The sequence below is a fragment of the Cryptomeria japonica genome, chromosome 9, assembly GCF_030272615.1.
Source record: "Cryptomeria japonica chromosome 9, Sugi_1.0, whole genome shotgun sequence".
Taxonomy (NCBI): Eukaryota; Viridiplantae; Streptophyta; class Pinopsida; order Cupressales; family Cupressaceae; genus Cryptomeria; species Cryptomeria japonica.
This window is the reverse complement of record NC_081413.1, coordinates 676,885,763-676,906,243: the sequence shown is the minus strand read 5'-3', so window position 1 is coordinate 676,906,243 and position 20,481 is coordinate 676,885,763.

Here is a 20,481-nt window from a genome sequence, read left to right as displayed (position 1 = left end):
TGAGGATATTTGCGATATAATTTAGTGCAAGAGCATAGATGGTTTTGCTCCCAAGATACTCACCATACATATTTCTTTGAGTAGAAACATAGCTTTTTGAAAAATCACTTGTGGCTTGATAAAAGTGGTGACTCCCCCATCATAGGGATCATCTATTTGTTATGCTCATGCAAGACTTAGTATATCACATCCTTACCTGCCAAGGCGGGATTCATAAGGTATGTAGTACCAAAGTCGAAGAAATATCAAGATGTGGGCTAAATTTATCACAACTGGCCATTTGACCTTAGGGATAAAAAGTGTTTGAAGTGTGTTCATTTTAGTCAAGACCAAGTGCAAATTAAGCCGACTTCAGACTTTGGAAATACACCTTAAAATACATCTAAAGGAAGGGTCATATACAAGTCCAAGGATTGGGTTGATCTAGACCCATACTCATTTGTGCCTTTTTTAGGCAACATTCTTGTGTTTGTGAGTTTGCTTTGTTTTCTTGTCAAAGAAAAATCAGAAAAATCACTTCCAAAAACAAAGTATTCATCCAACCAAACATTTCTCAAAACAACCAAACACATCAAAAACAAAGTGCAAACAACAAAGAGTCAAATTTTATGACCATTCTTCACATCTTGCAAAAGAAGAAGCATCATCAGAATATCAACTTGAAAAGAAGACCATTAAGCTCAAAGGCTTTGATCAAAAGGAGAAATTTCTTCTATCTAAATAGACAAATCTTTGTTTCCCATAGAGTTTTTCTATGTCACATGCGTCTCTACCTTCAAGGCAAAACAAACGAATTCAATTCAGAGTCATTGAACCACAGAGCTTTTATGCAATATAGAGCTTTGAGTTATCACAAAAACCAAGGAGGCAAGATTAATCCCAACTTTTTCCCAAATGTTTGTATCACATACAACATAGCTCGAGAAGTGCCACCAATGCTCGAAAGGGAAGAGGTAGAATTTGTTCCATTCGTGACACAAAGCTTTTATTGAAGTTAAAACATTTCATCCATTATCTCACTCATACATCATCACTTCATCATCAATCCATTCCAACTCTCAAAACATTAAGAGGTTCTTGTCCTAAGTTCTCTTTTTAGATATTGCTTGAATCAAACACATCACATCACTTTTTAGATTGTTTCTACATCTAGGATAAGCTCATCCTAAGAGACACATCTACGCAGGTTAAAACTAGTTCATGAGTGAATCCTCTCATTACTAGGTAGTTAAATCTATAACACATCTCAGATTTCTCTACACCTTATCACATCCAACCTTATCAAAAACAAACAAGCAATTCAAAAAAGGAATTTCGGTTACATCTACCTTAAAAGTGCTAGAGATCTACATGCAACACCATTCACCAACCATCAATCTTTCATTTCATCAACAACTCATCATCATTTTCACACAACTTCAATAAAAGCTTGTAAACAAAATGGCCCAAACCCAATCACAATCAAGGCAATGAGAAATAGAAATGGAAGAAGAAGAAGAGGAAAATCTCAATGAATTTCAAGAAGCACTTGGAGGAAATGCAAATGACAAAAACCCAAGTACTCCTACTCCTGCAACAATAGAAAGGGCCCAACATAACCCTCTCTTTAACAGACTATTTGATGAAATACTCAGGAGCAATGCGGATCCTCACTTCTTAAAACTCGCTCAAGAAGGAGAAAAACTCCCCTCTGACTTTGATCTTGCCCTATTAAGACAAGCATCAGAAAGACAAATTCACCATGAAGAGGAAAGAGGTAGAGATCCCATCAGATATAACATTCCTCAAGGTAACCCACCACCTCCTCCTCCAAATGAAACGGAGATGTTGCGGCAACAAGTCGAGAATCTCGCCCAACAACTTCATAGTGGTGTCAAAACTAACCAATTCTCACTCAATGACATCTGTCCCTATCCTTTTGATAGGAATCTTTATATGCCACCCTTTCCACGAGGATTCGAAACACCCAAATTCAAAAAATATAGAGGAAAGGGAGATCCTCGTGATCATGTCAGAGAATTTCATTCCGCTTGTCTCAAAGTGGCATATGAAGACACATACCTAATGCACCTTTTTCCCCAAAGCTTGGGAGGAACAACCACATCATGGTTTTCTCGACTACCAGGTGGCATTAGAACATTTGAGGAACTCATCCAGAAGTTCCTAGTTCATTACTCTCATAACATTGAACGCGACATCACCATGGTTGATCTGTGCAACACTAAACAAAAACCAGGTGAACTATTCTCAGTATTCCTGCAATGATGGCGTCAAATGTCTAGTAGGCGTTCTCTTCAGTTACCTGAACGAGAACTAGTGGAAATATTCATTTCCAACTTAAACGAAGAAATGGAATTTCACCTAGATGTCAAAGACACAGACTCTTTTAATGATATGATCACCAAGGGTTTGAAGTGTGAACGGGCACTCATTAAGAAAGGACTCATCAAAATCTATAATGAACCAAAGGATGGTCCTCACCCATGCTTCAATAGTGATAAACCAAGCTTCTGGAACAAAAACAAGAATATCATCAAGGATGGGGTTGTGGATGCCAGGACTATACAAAGTGCACAACCTATGGTTCGGTTTGTAGGACAGAATCCTCCACCTCAGAATAACACAATTGTTCCTTCTAATCAAGGTCGCATCACATCTCACGATGAACCAAGACCTCGTCAACAAAAAAAAAAATGCACATACAGTCCCTTAGGGGAACCCATTGAAACAGTATTGCGACACTCATTTCTCAAAATTTGGTCACTCTCCCTAAAACATCAAACTATGAACCTCAGGTCAAACCCGCATGGTGGCGAGATACTGAACACTATGATTTCCACCAAGGGAGAGGACACAAGACAAGTAATTGTCATCGATTGAAAGATCTTATTCAAGATCTTATTGACCAAGGAGAAATTGAAATAGAAGGACATGACCCAAAAACAACAAATAATGATCATCTGATGTTCAAAAATCCACTTCCATCACAAGATCAAAGGGGTCCTTCCACTTCTAGGAGAGGCACTGATACCACTAGCTATACACAGGTTGCGTATAATTATATTGTAAATCACCTGTATGATGCCAATGAACAAGTTGCAACTATAACCATAAAAAATCCCCACTCCAATTGCAATGTTGTTACACGTCGCGACAAGGTTACCATAAAGGCAGCTCCACAAGGCACCACCTCCATACCAAAGCAGTACAATCTTGTGGAACAGTTAGACAAAATGCCTGTGCTTATATCCATTTTAGAACTATTGCGCCTATCGCCATCCCATAAAACTATCTTGGATCAAGCACTCCAAGAGGCGTCAGTCCCTACAAACCTGAATACAAACCAATTTCAAGCCATGGTTGAAAGTCTAAAGTCATCACCTTGTCTCACTTTTTCCGAAAGTGACAACTCTTCTTTCCAACAACCTCATAATGCTTCACTACACATTGAAGGTTTTATCAACCAGCATAGGATAAAGCGAGTCTTGATCGATAATGGAGCAGGCCTAAATATTTGTACACTACAGTTGGTCACAACATTGGGATATGCCATAGAATCAATGGATCCTTGCAAGAAGATCACAATCAAAGCCTATGACGTTGTAGAGCGTTCATCCAAAGGAGCTGTGGTACTCCCAATCCAAGTGGGCCCTATGGTAAAACACATCATCTGTCAGGTTCTGGACCTTCCTCTGCCATACAATCTATTGTTAGGAAGACCTTGGATACATGCCATGAAAGCCGTTCCATCTACCTACCATCAATGTATCAAGTTCCCACATAACGGTGTAGAGATCACAATCCTGGGCAATGCAAATCCCTTTGCGTATTGCCATAATATCAGCCATCAACCAGAGATTACCATTCCTAATAATAGAGAAGCCATTTCCTCCACATCATATATAAGTCCCGCCTCTCTTACCAGTTCAAACACCACTATACCAAAGCAAGAAAAGCTTAAGATGAAAATAGCAAAGGAAGGTCCTGGGGAATACAACTTGAGTCAACTCTTTTGTGTGGGACAAATGCCCACTTCTCCTAGAACACATGGTAAACCACATCAGTTACTCTAGCAACCACTAATCACGCCAGCATGTGCTTTGACGCCTTTCATCCTTGGAAAGAGTCAAGAAGAAGAAAGCCAAGATGAGGACTTAGCGGAATGGATCTATAAAGATCCCATCACCATTGATATACCACAAGTTAAGCTTCCTACAGATCAGTATGGCAAAGGTCTCCTCATTATGCAAAGAATGGGGTATGATGGTCAGAGTGCTTTGGGATATTGCAAACAAGGATGACATGAACCTCTACTGCCGGAATTCAAGCCCAAAGGTAATATAGGCCTAGGCTTTGAAAAAGAGATCTTTCCTAAACTCAAATTCAAAGGAAAACCCAGCAAACCATTATGTCAGCCTACTACAAAAAGGACACCTTTCATTATCAAAGCAGCATCAAGCACCATCACAACTGTCCCACCGAAGCTCAAAATCCCAACACCACCGTCTACAATACCAATCATCCCACCAATCAAACCAGTAATCCCATCTGTAGCAGCAACTGTATCAAAGCCCGCAGCAGCATCTATGGCACCAGCAATTCCAACAGAAGCAACTGAGTCAACACTACTGATACTCCCCGTATTGGATTCCTTAATCCCCATCGACCTTCCTGTAGCACCGATCATTTCATCTACAAAGGTACATCAACCAATCACACCTGCAGTATTTAACTCAAAGGACATCCCAGTATGGTATAGTAATCGGATGCTGGAAAGTGACTCAAAGACCGACTCACATGAGTGGGAATTTGATTCTGTACAGCTTAACACTTCAGATGAGGAAGACACGTCACTACCTCCACCATGCAAAGACATCCCTGTTTATGGAGAAGCACAGATAAAGACTTCTTGGGTTCCTGAGTTGGAAACATCTTCCACAGACCCTACGTCTCATCCTACGCTTGATTCTAACAGGGAGAGTACCATCAACGACCTTCACCATAACGTCTTAACCCTCACTGATACATCTAGCGCACTTAACCTAATCGATGAAGTAATGCCCATTATCCACCCTGAACTCATCAAATGGAGCCAACCTAATCCCCCATGTCTTGACCTCTTCCAAAATGATGAAGCCATCATTGACTTTTTGGAATTAAGGGATAACCTATCAAGCGGGGATCACAAAGCTGGATTCACCATTGAACTTAATAGTGCAACATACTTTGGGGCGGATGCCAAACCTTTTAGCTGCAAAAAAATAACAATAAAACATGGATCTTCCAATAAAAACCACACTGTGGCACTGTTTGATCCAACAAAAGTAAAAAGAAAGAGCGTATCCAACAGTGAAAACCTCTCTGAGGCGCCTGAGGATGAAGGGTTTGACATCCTCCCTGCTAGTACACAACAGGAACGATCAACAATTCTCATCGAGGAAACCAAAGAATACAATGTGGGGACTCTTGAAAATCCTCATCTCATACATCTGGCATCTCTTCTCACTCCAGAGGAACAACCTAAATTTATAGAGTTCTTTCAACAGCGTCAAATCAACTTTGCATGGTCATATGCAGACATGCCTAGGCTTGATCCTGATTTAGTCATGCATCACCTCACCGTAGCAGAAGGAGCCAAACCTATCAAGTAGAAGCTTCGTAAGATGCATCCTTAAATTGCAGTGCTAGTCAAAATAGAACTCAAGAAACTCCTAGATGTTGGATTCATTAGACCAATTGATTATGCAGAATGGATCTCCAACATTGTGTCTGTCGGCAAACCAAAAGGGGGCATCCGCATTTGTACTGACTTCAAAGATCTGAATAAGGCATGTCCTAAGGATGACTTCCCCCTACCAAATATCAACATCATAGTGGATCTGACAGTGGGACATGCCATGCTTTCACTTATGGATGGCTTTTCAGGATACAATCAGATAAAGATCGCACCAGAAGATCAACATAAGACAACCTTCACATGTCCATGGGGCACATATTGTTGGAATGTAATGCCTTTAGGTCTAAAGAATGCAGGAGCGACCTATCAAAGAGCAATGACCACCATCTTCCATGACATGATGCATACTATGATGGAAGATTATGTGGATGACTTACTAGCAAAATCACTCACTAGAGAAGGTCATTTAAACATATTAGAGAGAATCTTTGATAGACTGGAACAATATCATGTTCGACTCAACCCAAAGAAATGTGTCTTTGGAGTAACCTTCGGGAAACTTCTAGGATACATTGTCTCAAGCAAAGGCATTGAGGTCGATCCAGCAAAGGTTAATGCAATCATGGACATGCCACCTCCAAAGAATATCAGTCAGCTAAAGACACTACAAGGACGGCTCCAATCTATCCGCAGATTCATCGCACAACTGGCTGATAAGTGTCACCCATTCACACACCTACTACACGAGAACATCCGCTTTTAGTGGGATGCTCGATGCCAACAAGCATTTCAGACGCTTAAAGACTATCTCATGAATACGCCATTGCTGATCCCACCAGATCCAAGTAGACCGTTGTTACTCTATATCTCAGCGACAAGTACAACATTGAGTTTACTACTGGCACAACATAATACAGAAGGAAAAGAGTGTGCTGTTTACTACATCTCTCGCACACTGGTGGGCTATGAACTCAATTACACACCTATTGAGCAAGCTTGCCTAGCAGTAATCTTGGCAGCCACTAAACTGAGGCACTATCTATTAACACACAAGGTACAACTCATTGCAAAGATTGATCCACTCAAGCATTTACTCAGCAAAGAAGCATTGATAGGCCGCTTGGCCAAATGGGTGATGATTCTAAGTGAATTTGACATTGAGTATGTAGATCGTAAAGCTATCAAAGGTCAAGTTATTGCAGATCAGTTGGCCGATGCACCACTCATAGGCGATCATCCTCTCATTTCCAATTTTTCAAATGAAGAGATATTCATGATCACAACAGCACAACCATGGAAACTATACTTTGATGGTTCATACACTAGGCATGGCTCGGGGGCAGGCATTCTGTTTATCACACCTCAAGGTGACAGCATCCCGAAGTCTTACAGGCTCACATTTCCATGCACTAACAACATAGCAGAGTATGAGGCCTTGATCATAGGACTCAGGCTAGCCGTACAATGGAAGTTATAAGAACTACAAGTATATGGCAACTCACAACTGGTCATTCGACAAGCAACTGATGAATATCAGACCAAGGATGATAAACTCATGCCATATAAGCAAATGGTGGACAATCTAAAGTCATCATTTACTACAATTTCCTTTGAGCAGATACCAAGAGATCAGAATCGAGCTACTGACGCTATGGCTACCATCACATCCCTCCTAGATCTTCCATAGAATTCAACACGCTACGAGTTCTTGGTAGAACAGCTTTGGATTCCTGCTTATGATATCCTCGAATCCGAAATGATATGTCACCTTGTTGGTTCTGAATCCCCATGGTACAGTGAGTTCTACACCTATCTCCGTGATCACACCCTTCCTCACAACCAATCAAATAACCAACGTAAAACCTTCATTCGCCAAACTGCTCGATATACCATTATTGCCGAGACCCTATACCGACGCAGTCTTGATGGTACTCTCCTTCGATGTCTAGAACAAGATGAGATAACAAAGGCCTTAGAAGAAGTACATAAAGGAATTTGTGGAACTCATGCAAGCGGTCCGTCACTAGCCAAGAAACTCATGCGAACTAGATACTATTGGCCATCCATGGAAAAAGACTCCTACTACTTTGTCAGAAAGTGCAAAAAATGCCAAGTTCATGGAGATCTAATACATGCACCAGCATAAGAACTGCAACCCATCACAACACCGTGGCCTTTTTGTCAATGGGGCCTTGACCTTGTGGGTAAAATCCATCCATCTTCATCCAACGACCACAAATTCATTATTACCGCCATCGAATATTTCACAAAGTGGATCGAAGTTGTTCCACTTACCCAAGTCACCGGCAAGCTGATCGCCTCATTCATCCTCAATTACATCATCTGCCGGTATGGTGTACCCATGTCCATCATCACAAATAACGGTCTTCCTTTCAAAAATCAGGATGTCCATGAACTCTGTGAGAAATTTCACATCCAACACCGCTTTTCCACCCCCTATTACCCACAAGGAAATGGTCAGGTTGAAGCATCGAATAAAAACATATTGAGAATCCTCAAAAAGATAGTCAACGATGTCGGCCGTGATTGGCATGTTCAATTGAATCCAGCACTATGGGCATATCGAACTAGCATTCGAACCCCTACAGGCGCAACTCCCTACTCATTGGTCTATGGTGCTGAAGCTATCTTACCTATTGAGGTTGAGATACCATCACTACGGGTTTCCTTCCATAATCTGATAGATGATGAAGCATACAGAGTCTCACACCTCCAGGACTTAGAGCTACTTGATGAGAAACAACAAGCTGCATACAACCACCTCAAAGCCTATCAATAGTGCATGAGCAGAAGCTATAATCATTGAGTTAGACCTCATACATTCGAGGTAGGTGATCTTGTTCTCCGAGAAAATCCTCGTAACCAACCAAACAGAGAACATCAAGGAAAGTTTGAATCAAATTGGCTGGGTCCATATGTTGTCATTGCTGTATTTGGGTCTGGGGCATATCAGTTGGCTACATCAGAAGGAGAACCGCTCACAGATCCAATCAACAGCATGCACCTCAAATGGTTTTATACCAAAGCTGTACAGAGCATTAGGCTCCCATATATACTGGCAAAAATACCAAAAACATCCAGATAAATGACCTGAAGAAAATACAAAAACATCAAAAGAGTTAAAAAATAAATAAATAAATAAAAAATCATGCATCCAAACGGTGAACAACCACTCCAGTGGCACCTTGGGTAAGTGCGATGGTGAAAACCTGGCAAACAGGCGCCACTCGTAAAAGGCTATGGCTCCATTGTCTTTCAAACTTGTTGCGATCACATCTACTTCATACATACATCCATCCATCCATCAACCATGGCTTGTTATAAATCTACAAATCCAAGAGATTACTGCATGCATCCTACATCCCACTTTTTTTTATAGTCATGTCTAAACTGGGGGCAATGCCCTTAACCTATTGATGGAAGTGGATTCTACATTGTCTTGTGATTCGTTAAAGTTCTTCATTTAAAACTATCTCACAAAATCCACAAACATTCAAAACAATTCAAAATCCAAAAACATCCAAAACACTTCAAAATCCAAAAACATTCAAAACAATTCAAAATCCAAAAACATCAAAAAACATCGAAAATCACACAAAAACATGGCAACACATTGTACATACTCGTCCACATAGATACCAAACAAGCATTGAAAAAAATCCTCGCACAATGATCACTTCTCAAATTGACCAAAACAATCAACATCAACAATCAAACTGTCTTCAACAAGGATGCATCCTTCCTTACCAAAACAAAGACAAAATGACATTTTCTTTGATAAGAAAATTGTGTTAAGCTATCAAATACTTGGTTGATTTGTGAAGTAATTCATTCGTTTATATATCAGTTTTCTACAACATTATTTGTGTATCATTTGTGCATTATTCCGATGAAGTTCTGGGGCATGTACTAATGGTGTCTACGTGGGAAGTTCACTAAGCTATGTGATCATAGGCAAAAATACAGTCATAGATCACTACGGCTTGCTGACTACAGTGTATACCTCGACCATATGAGCATGAACCATTACCAAGGATCCATATTCTTTATTCTTTATGTATATACTGTTTGTTTGCAGGTACAATGCTCTTTCTTTGGTTCCTCCTACCTCATCCAAACTGGATAAAGGTTTTATCTCTTATTACGGTATGCACTTGTCTTGGGATATGATCAGCCTAAGATCAAGGAGGACGATCCAAGTCATGCATGAAAGGAGATAATCCTTGTCTGTTCTGCAAGCAATACTCAGGTCAACTTGATACATTATATCAAGTTGCTTGTATTAACTTGCTATATCAAATCCATGTAAGAAATACTCTGGTCATCTTGAATCTTTATGTCAAGTTGCTTGTATTTTCTTACAACATTTTAAAGCTCAATGATGAAAATAAAGCCTTATGGATCGTCATCTCATCTCATCTGTATATATTGCATTTCGTTGCATTCCACCCATCCATACATTCATAATAGCTGCATATCATGCATACATAGTCATAATAATGCATACTCTATTTTACTCATCTTCTTCCATAGGACTCGGTCCTAGTCCTCCATATCTTCTATCTAACATTGAATCCCCCTCACCCTCCCTATCTTGATCATCAACATCATCCTAATCCCTTCATCGCTTCCCATCCTCACTCATCCACAAAATTAAGCCAGTTACTCTATCTACACAGATACATCGACTCCCACACACCTAGACTATCAACAGATACTCTGATCAAGTATCTTCGGGTCTCAACAGGTAATCGATCATGGTAATCCTAGACTACATCAAGCATTTATCATAATGACCTAGTCTCAACAGGGCTGCCATGATTCCCCACAACCATCCATCACACGCACATACTATCAATTGATCAACCAATCAAACACAATCCAACGAACAATTACATCAATTGTCTATGTCTCAACGAGTATTTTGCTTCATATACCTTGACTTCATCGGGCAATTACATCAATTGTCTAAGTCACATTAGGTCACTTTGATTCACTTACTCAAACTTTATCTTGTCCAAGAGACCAACTGACATCAACTGTCACGCTTTGACTTGAACGGGGCAATTAAACCAATTGCACCAGATTGTCCAACCAATTTTGATCAATTGTATAGCATCAATCCAAACCCCACACTACATCTGCTATGTATCTCTTGCATGACCTCAGGGTACTCGCTGGCTTGTTGTTTCTCCGTATTCACTCTATTTTTCTTCCATTCTTTCACCGTTGTTGCTAATTTCTTCTATTCTACCTCCCCTCCACTTCTCGTTCTTTTTCGAGAGATCGCCCGATTTTTTGAAATTTTTTAGCCCATCTCTCAAGGGGGCATACCACCCACTAAATTAACATTTCTAGGGCATATTTCTCATACCTATCTTTCTTTCTTTGAAATGACACGATAAACCGCACCGTCTCAAAGAGAGGCAAATGTAGTCACATAAATCTGTCCACTTAATTAAATGAATATTTAATATTTATTTGATTATTTAACCATCAATTAATAATTAATTAAATTAATATTTAATTAATTCATCTTAACCCTCTTCTCCTATTAATTAAATAAATTATTCAGTTTATTTGATTTAATTCACTTAACCAAATTCAGACCATTAATTAAATAAATAAATCATATTTGTTTAATTAAATCTTCTTGTAAAGCAGAAAATCGAACCCTAGGTGTTCTCCCCCACTCCAAGGAGAAAGGGGGTCACTAGGATTGACGGTTTTCACTTAGGAGGGACTTTACATTCAAAAGAGGGGTTGAAACCCACAAGATCCAATCCCACACAATGCAAGACTGGATTCTAAATGAGTTTCAAGGGTTGAGACATCAAGGATACCCTCTTTTGTAAAGAATGTAGATAGAAGGATTAAGCTAGGAATGCATGTAAAGTAAGAAAGATTCGCTTATAAACTAAGATAGGAATATAGGATGAAGCTGCGGACCTGGAATTAGCAGTAAAATGTTGAGACGATGCTGTCCTGCAAATTTGAGTGAAAGTTGACGGGACGATGGCGCCCGGCGTGCACACGGTCCTCCGAAAAATCTGCGAAACGAAGGGGGATTTGTTCGTCTCTGCACAAGGATTCCAGATCTTCAATTACAGCCGTGTACCTGCAACCTACACATAGAAAAGTGAAGACGATTGGGGGGTTAGGGATTAGGGGTTTGCCCTTAGGTCAAACCCCAGTTTTGGAATTAACCAAGAAATGAGAATACTGTAAATGTAAATGTTTGTAATGTAAACAAGTACTTGATACCTTGTTGTAAGAATGTTTGTATTCTTACATGCGAAGGTGTAAATGTTGTTGTATGTTGTATGTGATTTCCTCTTCAATGGTTGAATCCTTGTTTTGAATGCAACACTTAGCCTTGAATGGAGACTTAGAATGATCAATTGCTTGAAGGAATGCTTGAATGCTTGAATGTTTGAATATCGTTTCCGCCCTTTTTCCATCTTTTCAAAATGGGAGAGGAAATGTAGTTTATATACTTGTCAATTAGGGTTGATAGACTGATTTTTTCGACCTTGGGCAGACCAGGAAACATTATTTTCCAATTTGCAAACATAAAGACCCGAAGCCCCAAAAGAGACTGGGCCCAAAATAGGGCCAGGGACCAGGGCGCTAGGCGCCATGGTCCCACCTCCAGGGACAGCAGGGTGCAAGGAGGATCAGGCCAGGGTGCTGAAAAATGCAGTTTTTGATGTCATGAACAAGTTTCGGGGTCTCCATTCAGGTTCCATGTTGCGTCGCCATCGTGAAGACCCAAATGCAGTCGAAATTGCAAGTGTCACAATTTTAGGACGCTACATTTAGCCCCCACTTTAGCGGGAGTATAAGCGTACGCCAATACTTCCGGCAAAGTACAAGGAAACAACATTGAAAGACTTTCACCACGTCAAGAAGGCAAGATATACCAAGCCCCCAGTGGACTAAGGATCTTACGACTTCGATTGACAAAGTAAAAGGGAAGATCACGAGGGAGAACCATGACTGTCAGTAGTAAGGTTCCCTCACTATGAGTCATGCAAGAAAGATATCAAAAAATTTCAAGGCAAAGCTAAATTTGTCAAGAAATTTTCACGTATCTTGAAGAGATATGAATAGGGTGTATGCCCCCCTATGTTAAAGCAATCGCACATGCCTCATCGGGGGTGATTTCTTTAAGGTAGTGATACATATAGGAAATGAGAAGGAAAGGAGCACGTTATCACAAGGATTTAGCCCCCAAGTGTGAGATAAGCCCAAGGATAATAGACACAAAACACAAAGCACAAGGTGACTTCGCTTTCCTTGGGGTCAGTATGTTGTATGATAATTCATGTATATCATATGTATGTATGCATAATTGTTCTTCATTCCCCAATCAAGGAAGGTCACCTAGAAGAAGGGAACACATGTGTCTTTTGAGTCAACATGAGAGAGACCAAAAGAGGTCGCAATGCTTTGCATCGTCCTCAAGTAGACAACACTAAGGACAACAAATAGAAGAATGAGAATAACACATAGAAGAAGTAACAAAAGAGAGGAGGAAAGAGTCTGCTATGCTAATGAACTAGTCTAGCATGTCATCTACCCCCCGATCTTGCTGATCAATGTTTCGGGAAGGCAACGAACATGCTAGAGGAGGAACATCCAACACAGCAGATGGAGCTATCACAAGATCCAAACAAGGGCTATGTTCATGTTCCAAGCCACGTTGTTCTTGTCTAGGAGCTAGGATAAGTGCTTTAGAAAATTCGTTAGATAAATGGTTATCAACATCAACAGATTCATATTCACTATCAGAATGAAAAGAAGTAACATTTTCATCATGAATAACATTTTCATCTATATCATCATCAAGATTTATAAAAATAGGGTCTTTAACTCGCACAGGATCAAGACCATCATGCATCTTATGTTTTGGAGATTTTGGCTCAATTTCTGGTTGAGGAGAAAATGGAATAATGCTAGTTGAAGGTGTTTTTGGGGATTGCAAAGTTTGGGAAGCACCTGCCTGAGCTCTAAGACGACACTTTTGTCGGCATTCATGTGCAGAACGATTTCGTCTAGTCTTAGTAGGAAGTTGAGAAGATTGAGGAGGAGGAATGTTCTCATCCTTATCGCTTGGGTGTTTGGGTTGTGGTCTCTTAGGTTGGATAATAGGAGAAGAAGAAGGTCTCTTCTCTCTATAAAAAGAAGGAGGAGGAACTGCTCCATATAAAGGAAGAATATTTGGTTTAGGAAGGAGACCAAGTCCATCATGACGAGGAGGTATAGGTCTACGTTTAGAAGGTTTATTAGGCATAGACATAGTCACATCCATAGGGATGGGTTGGGAATCTTCTTGAAGAAAGACATTAGTTTTATCTTTCAAAGGAAGAACTTCCTTCTCAAGAATGATAGGAATATCAAGTTTGGGTGTTCTAGGTTCACTTAGAGATAGGATCATATCTTTTTTCCACTTTTGATAAGATTTGAAAAGATGATCACTTTGCGGTGGAAGAGATTGGAATTGTTTAGGCCAAAAATAATCAATAGGAATGCTAGAAGTTCTTTCAGCTGGTTTAAAGAGACTATGATTGACAGTAACAACTTCACCATTATGGGGAAATTTCAAACACTTGTGAATAGGAGAAGCAATAGCTTTCATGGAAGATAGCCAAGGATAACCTAGCTTCAAACGAAATTGTTCGGATGAAGGAAGAATAGCAAAGCTCACATCAAGAGATTTGTTATTGACCTCAATAGGTAATGTAATAGAACCAATTGCAGGAGAAGAAAATGCATCAAATAATTTCACAACCACATTTGTTTTGTCATAGATCACTTGATTCAATTGCAAAGTAAAAAGAAATTCTTCAGTGATGATATTAACCATGCAAGAAGGATCAATAAGCACTCCACGACAAGGTGTATTCTTGACTTTTGCAACTATGTATAAAGGACCATCAGGTGCCCTTATAGTTTCATTAGAATCAAATGTGATGGAAGGTTCTTTAGGGTTTTCTTGCTGCTCTACAAAGTTAATCACATTCAGAGTCATAGACACAAGATCATCGGGTGAGACAGAGGAACCATTAGTATCAACTGCATTAGAGGTATGAGAAGGTAATGGATCAGTAGAAATCTTAAGATTTTGGTTAGGAGGAGCTACAGATGTGTTGCCTTTATCATTCACACCAGAAACAGAGATAGTATTATCATCAATCAAATCTTGAATTTTACCCTTCAAAGCAAAACATTTTTCAGTATCATGCTGTAAAGCGGAAAATCGCGGTCGAACCCTAGTTGGTCTCCCCTCTTCTAACTCCAAGGAGAGAGAAGGGAGGTTCGCTAGGATTCGATGGGTTTTCACTTAGGGGGAAGACTTTACATTCAAAAGAGGGGTTGAAACTCATAAGATTCAATCCCACACGATGTAAGATTGGATGCTAAATGAATTTCAAGGGTTAGGAAAGCAAGGCTACCCTCTTTTGTAAAGAATGTTGATTAAGGAAATTAAGCTAAGGATGCATAGAAAGTCATAAAGATTCGCTTATAAACTGAGTTCGGGTTATAGGATGAAGCTGCGGACCTGGAATTAGCAGTAAAATGTCGATACGGCGCTGTCCTGCAAATTTGAGCAAAAGTTGTCGGGACGATGGCGCCCGGCGCCACGGTCCTCCGAAAAATCCGCGAAACGAAGGGGGATCTGTTCGTCTCTGCACAAGGATTCCAGATCTTCAATTTCAGCCGCGTACCTGCAACCTACACACAGAAAAGCGAAGACGATTGGGGGGTTAGGGATTAGGGGTTTGCCTTTAGGTCAAACCCTGGTTTTGGAATTAACCAAGAAATGAGCAAGAGCTGTAAATGTAAATGACTGTAAAACAAGTACTAATACCTTGTTCTAAGGATGTTTGTATCCTTATGTGCGAAGGTTTAGATGTTGTATGTTGTATGTTGTATGTTGTAGCATGTAGTATGTGATCTCCTCTTCAATGGTTGAATCCTTGTCTTGAATGCAACACTTAGCCTTGAATGGAGACTTGGAATGATCAATTGCTTGAATGCTTGAATGCTTGAATGCTTGAGTATAATTTCCACGCTTTGTACACATATCCTCTTCCTCCCCCAAATGAGAGAGAAAATGTAGCTTATATACTTGTCATTTTGGGCTGATAGACTGATTTTCCCGACCTTAGGCCGACCAGGAAATGTAATTTCCAAATTGCAATAAAAAAGACCCGATATCACTTAGGAAACCGGGCCCAAAATAGGACCCAGGGACCAGGGCGCTGGGCGCTCTGGTCCCACCTCCCGGGACATCAGGGTGCAAGGAGGTTCAGGCTAGGGTGCTTGAAAAATGCAGTTTTCAGTGTCGTGAGCAAGTTTTGGGGTCTCCATTCAGGTTGCGTGTTGCGTCGCCATCGTGAAGACCGAAATGCAGTCGAAATTGCAAGTGTCGCAATTTTAGGACGCTACATTTAGCCCCCACTTTAGCGGGAGTATGTATGCTCATACTTCCGGTAAAGTACAAGGAAACAACGTTGAAAGACTTTCACCACGTCAAGGAGGCAAGATACACCAAGCCCCCAGTGGACTAAGGATCTTACAACTTCGATTGACAAAGTAAAAGGGAAGATCACGAGGAAGAACCATGACTGTCAGTAGTAAGGTTCCCTCACTATGAGTCATGCAAAAGAAATACCAAAAATCTTCAAGACAAAGCTAAGTTTGCCAAGAAATTTTCAAGTATCTTTGAAAGGATAGACAGGGTGTATGCCCCCCTACGTTAAAGCGATTGCACACACCTCAACGGGGGTGATTGTTTTAACGTAGTGATACACATAAGAAATGAGAAAGGAAAAGGAGCGCGTTATCGCAAAGATTTAGCCCCCAAGTGTGAGATAAACCCAAGGATAATAGACACAAAACACAAAGCACGAGGTGACTTCGCTTTCCTCGGGGCCAGTATGCTGTATGATAAGTCATGTATATATCATATGTATGTATGCATAATTGTTCTTCATTCCCCAATCAAGGAAGGTCACCTAGAAGAAGGGAACACATGTGTCTTTTGAGTCAACATGAGAGAGATCGAGAGATCTCAATGCTTTGCATCGTCCTCAAGTAGACAACACTAAGGACAACAAATAGAAGAATGAGAATAACATATAGAAGAAGTAACAAAAGAGAGGGGGAGAGAATCTGCCATGCTAATGTAACTAGTCTAGCATGTCATCTACCCCCCGATCTTGCTGATCAATGTTTCGGGAAGGCAGGGAACACGCTAGAGGAGGAACATCCAACACAGCAGATGGAGCTATCACAAGATCCAAACAAGGGCTATGTTCATGTTCCAAGCCACATTGTTCTTGTCTAGGAGCTAGGATAAGTGCTTTAGAAAATTCATTAGATAAATGGTTATCAACATCAACAAGTTCATATTCACTATCAGAAGCAAAAGGAGTAACATTTTCATCTATATCATCATCAAGATTTATAAAAATAGGATCTTTAACTCGCACAGGATCAAGACCATCATGCATCTTATGTTTAGGAGATTTAGGCTCAATATCCGGCTGAGGAGAAAATGGAATAATGCTTGTTGAAGGTGTTTTTGGAGATTGCAAAGTTTGAGAAGCAGCTGCTTGAGCCCTAAGATGACGCTTTCGTCGACGTTCCCGTGCAGAATGATTACGTCTAGTCTTAGTAGGAAGTGTAGAAGATAGAGGAGGAGGAATGTTCTCATCCCTATCACTTGGGTGTTTAGGTTGTGGTCTCTTAGGCTGGATAATAGGAGAAGAAGAAGGTCTCTTCTCTCTATAGAAGGCAGGAGGAGGAACTGCTCCATATAAAGGAGGAGTTTTTGGTTTAGGAAGAAGACCAAGTCCATCATGACGAGGAGGTATAGGTCTATTTTTAGAAGATTTATTAGTCATAGACATAGTCGCATCCATAGGGATGGGTTGGGAATCTTCTTGGGGAAAGACATTAGTTTTGTCTTTCAAAGGAAGAATTTCCTTCTCAAGAATGATAGGAATGTCAAGTTTAGGTGCTCTAGGTTCACTTAGAGATAGGATCATATCTGTTTTCCACTTTTGATAAGATTTGAAAAGATGATCACTTCGCGGAGGAAGAGATTGGAATTGTTTGGGCCAAAAGTAATCAATAGGAACACTAGAGGTTCTTTCAGCTGGTTTAAAGAGACTATGATTGACAGTAACAACTTCACCATTATGGGGAAATTTCAAACACTTATGAATAGGAGAAGCAATAGCTTTCATGGAAGATAGCCAAGGATAGCCAAGCTTCACACGAAATTGTTCGGAAGAAGGAATAATAGCAAAGTTCACATCAAGAGATTTATTATGGACCTCAATAGGCAATGTAATAGAACCAATTGCAGGAGAAGAAAATGCATCAAATAGTTTCACAATCACATCTGTTTTGTCATAGATCACTTGATTCAATTGCAAAGTAAAAAGAAATTCTTCAGTAATAACATTAACCATGCACGAAGGATCAATAAGCACTCCACGGCAAGGTGTATTTTTGACTTTTGCAACTACGTATAAAGGACCATCAGGTGCCCTAATGGTTTCGCTAGAATCAAATGTGATGGAAGGTTCTTTAGGGTTTTCTTGCTGCTCTACAAAGTTAATCACATTCGGAGTCATAGACACAAGACCATCAGATGAGAAAGAGGAATCATTAGCCTCAATCGCATTAGAGGTATGAGAGGTATGAGAAGGTAATGGATCAGTAAAAATCTGAAGATTTTGGTTAGGAGGAGCTACAGATGTGTTGCCTTTATCATTCACTCCAGAAACAGAAATAGTATTATTATCAATCAAATCTTGAATTTTACCCTTTAGAGAAAAACATTTTTCTCTAAAAACAGAAATAGTATCATGCCCAGGCTGACGATGAAAGTGACAAAAAGCTTTGTAATCAAAATAAGGTGAAGTAATCTTTGCAGGATCAATTTGTCTTATAGGAGGAAGGGTAAGCACATTTTGTCCCAATAACTTATTCATAATATCATGCAATGATTCATTCAAAGGAGTATACTTTCTTTCTTTCTTGAAAAATTTAGAAATAGGAGGCACACCTGATGCTGCATTCACATTGTTGTTGATGATGTTTTCATTGAATTTGATGGAATCTCTATTCGGTTTAAACTTCCCAAATGGTTGTTGACTGCTATCACCCTTATCACTCAGAGCCATAGGATGTGATTGTTCCATTTGACTCACAGTCAGTTGATAATTGTGAAGAGTGGCGCACAACTGTTGGAAAGAAGTAAACTCAGAAAACAGAAGTTTGTCTCGAATATCTTTTTGCAAATTAGAAATAAAGATTCTTTGAATATCATTATCAGGCACTGGAAAAGAAATTTGAGCATACAAATGCTTATATCTACCAATGAAATCAGTCACTTTTTCTTTAACACCTTGTTTACAATGCATTAAATCAATCAAAGTAACTTTAGGACTTATATTGTTTTGAAATTGTTGAATGAAAGCATTTGCAAGTTGTTCGAAAGAAGTAATAGAATAAGAAGGCAATGAGCAATACCATTGTAGGGCTTTGTCTCTTAATGTTCTAGTAAATAGTTTTGCAAGCAACCTTTGGTCATAAGCAAAATCAGTACATATTGTTTGAAAAGTCTTAACATGTGTTAGAGGATCTCCTTTACCATTATAAAGTTCCAAATGCGGGATTTCAACATGCTTAGGAGGAATAGCTCGAAAAATGTCAAGAGAAAGTGGGCTCGCAACATCAAATGTGGGCACACTAAACTTAGATTGATTCATAGAGGCAATTTGTTGCTGTAAAGAAGAAACAGTTTGTGCTAGATTGTTAATGGTCGCTTTAGTCGAAGAGTTCATATTGGATGTGTTAGATTGAGATGGAGGTGTGATGTTATTGAAAGGTGGTAAAGAGTAAGGTGGTGGGACCCTATGATAGTCAACCATAGGGGATGACTGGATAGGAGGAACACTACAAGGAGGAATGGAATGGTTAAATGAATTGCCCCCTTGCGTGATGTTCATTTGTGAAGATGTAATAGGAACACTCATTGAAGGAATGTACGAAGAAGTCGGATTAGATGAAGGAAGGGGATTAATTGAAGATGAGGGAGGATTGCCCCCATGACTGGTAATCACAGGAGGAATGTCTTGTATAGAAGTAGCCATTATGTTCGATGTAAAGGTAGGTATGCTAGCAATAGGAGTGGTCAAAGGAATAGAATGCTTGACTTGTGTAGGGGGTTGTGTATAACCTAAAGATTCAGCACAACTCTTCATAGGCATCACATTCGAATTCACAATATGTGAAATACCACGCAAAACATCAATTCGATTCTTATCACTTTGAAGCATGCGTTTTAGACCCTCAATTAAAGGAAGAGCTTGACTATCGGGATACTCATGAGACATCCATTGGTGAAAATCGTCAAATTGGTTATCCAATTTCGAAAGTTGTTCAACAGAAACTTCATGGGGAGCTTCTTCATCATTAGGAGGATTAGAGGAATTACCCATGTCCTCGTTAAAAAGGCTACTCAAATTAGGTTCCATCTCCTCGGTAGTTAAACCTCGGAAGGACTTAATTCTACGGCTTCGTCTAACGGGAATAGTGTAAGTAGGGCTTATTGTTGTAAAACTCATGCACTAGAGAGAGAGAGAAGATTTTGATTTTAGAGGTAGCAATTTTCAGTAAAACCAGCCAATCTTCCAGATTTAAGCTGTTAAATGCAATCACAACAGTCTCCCGAAATTTCAGAAAAAATGTTCGGGACC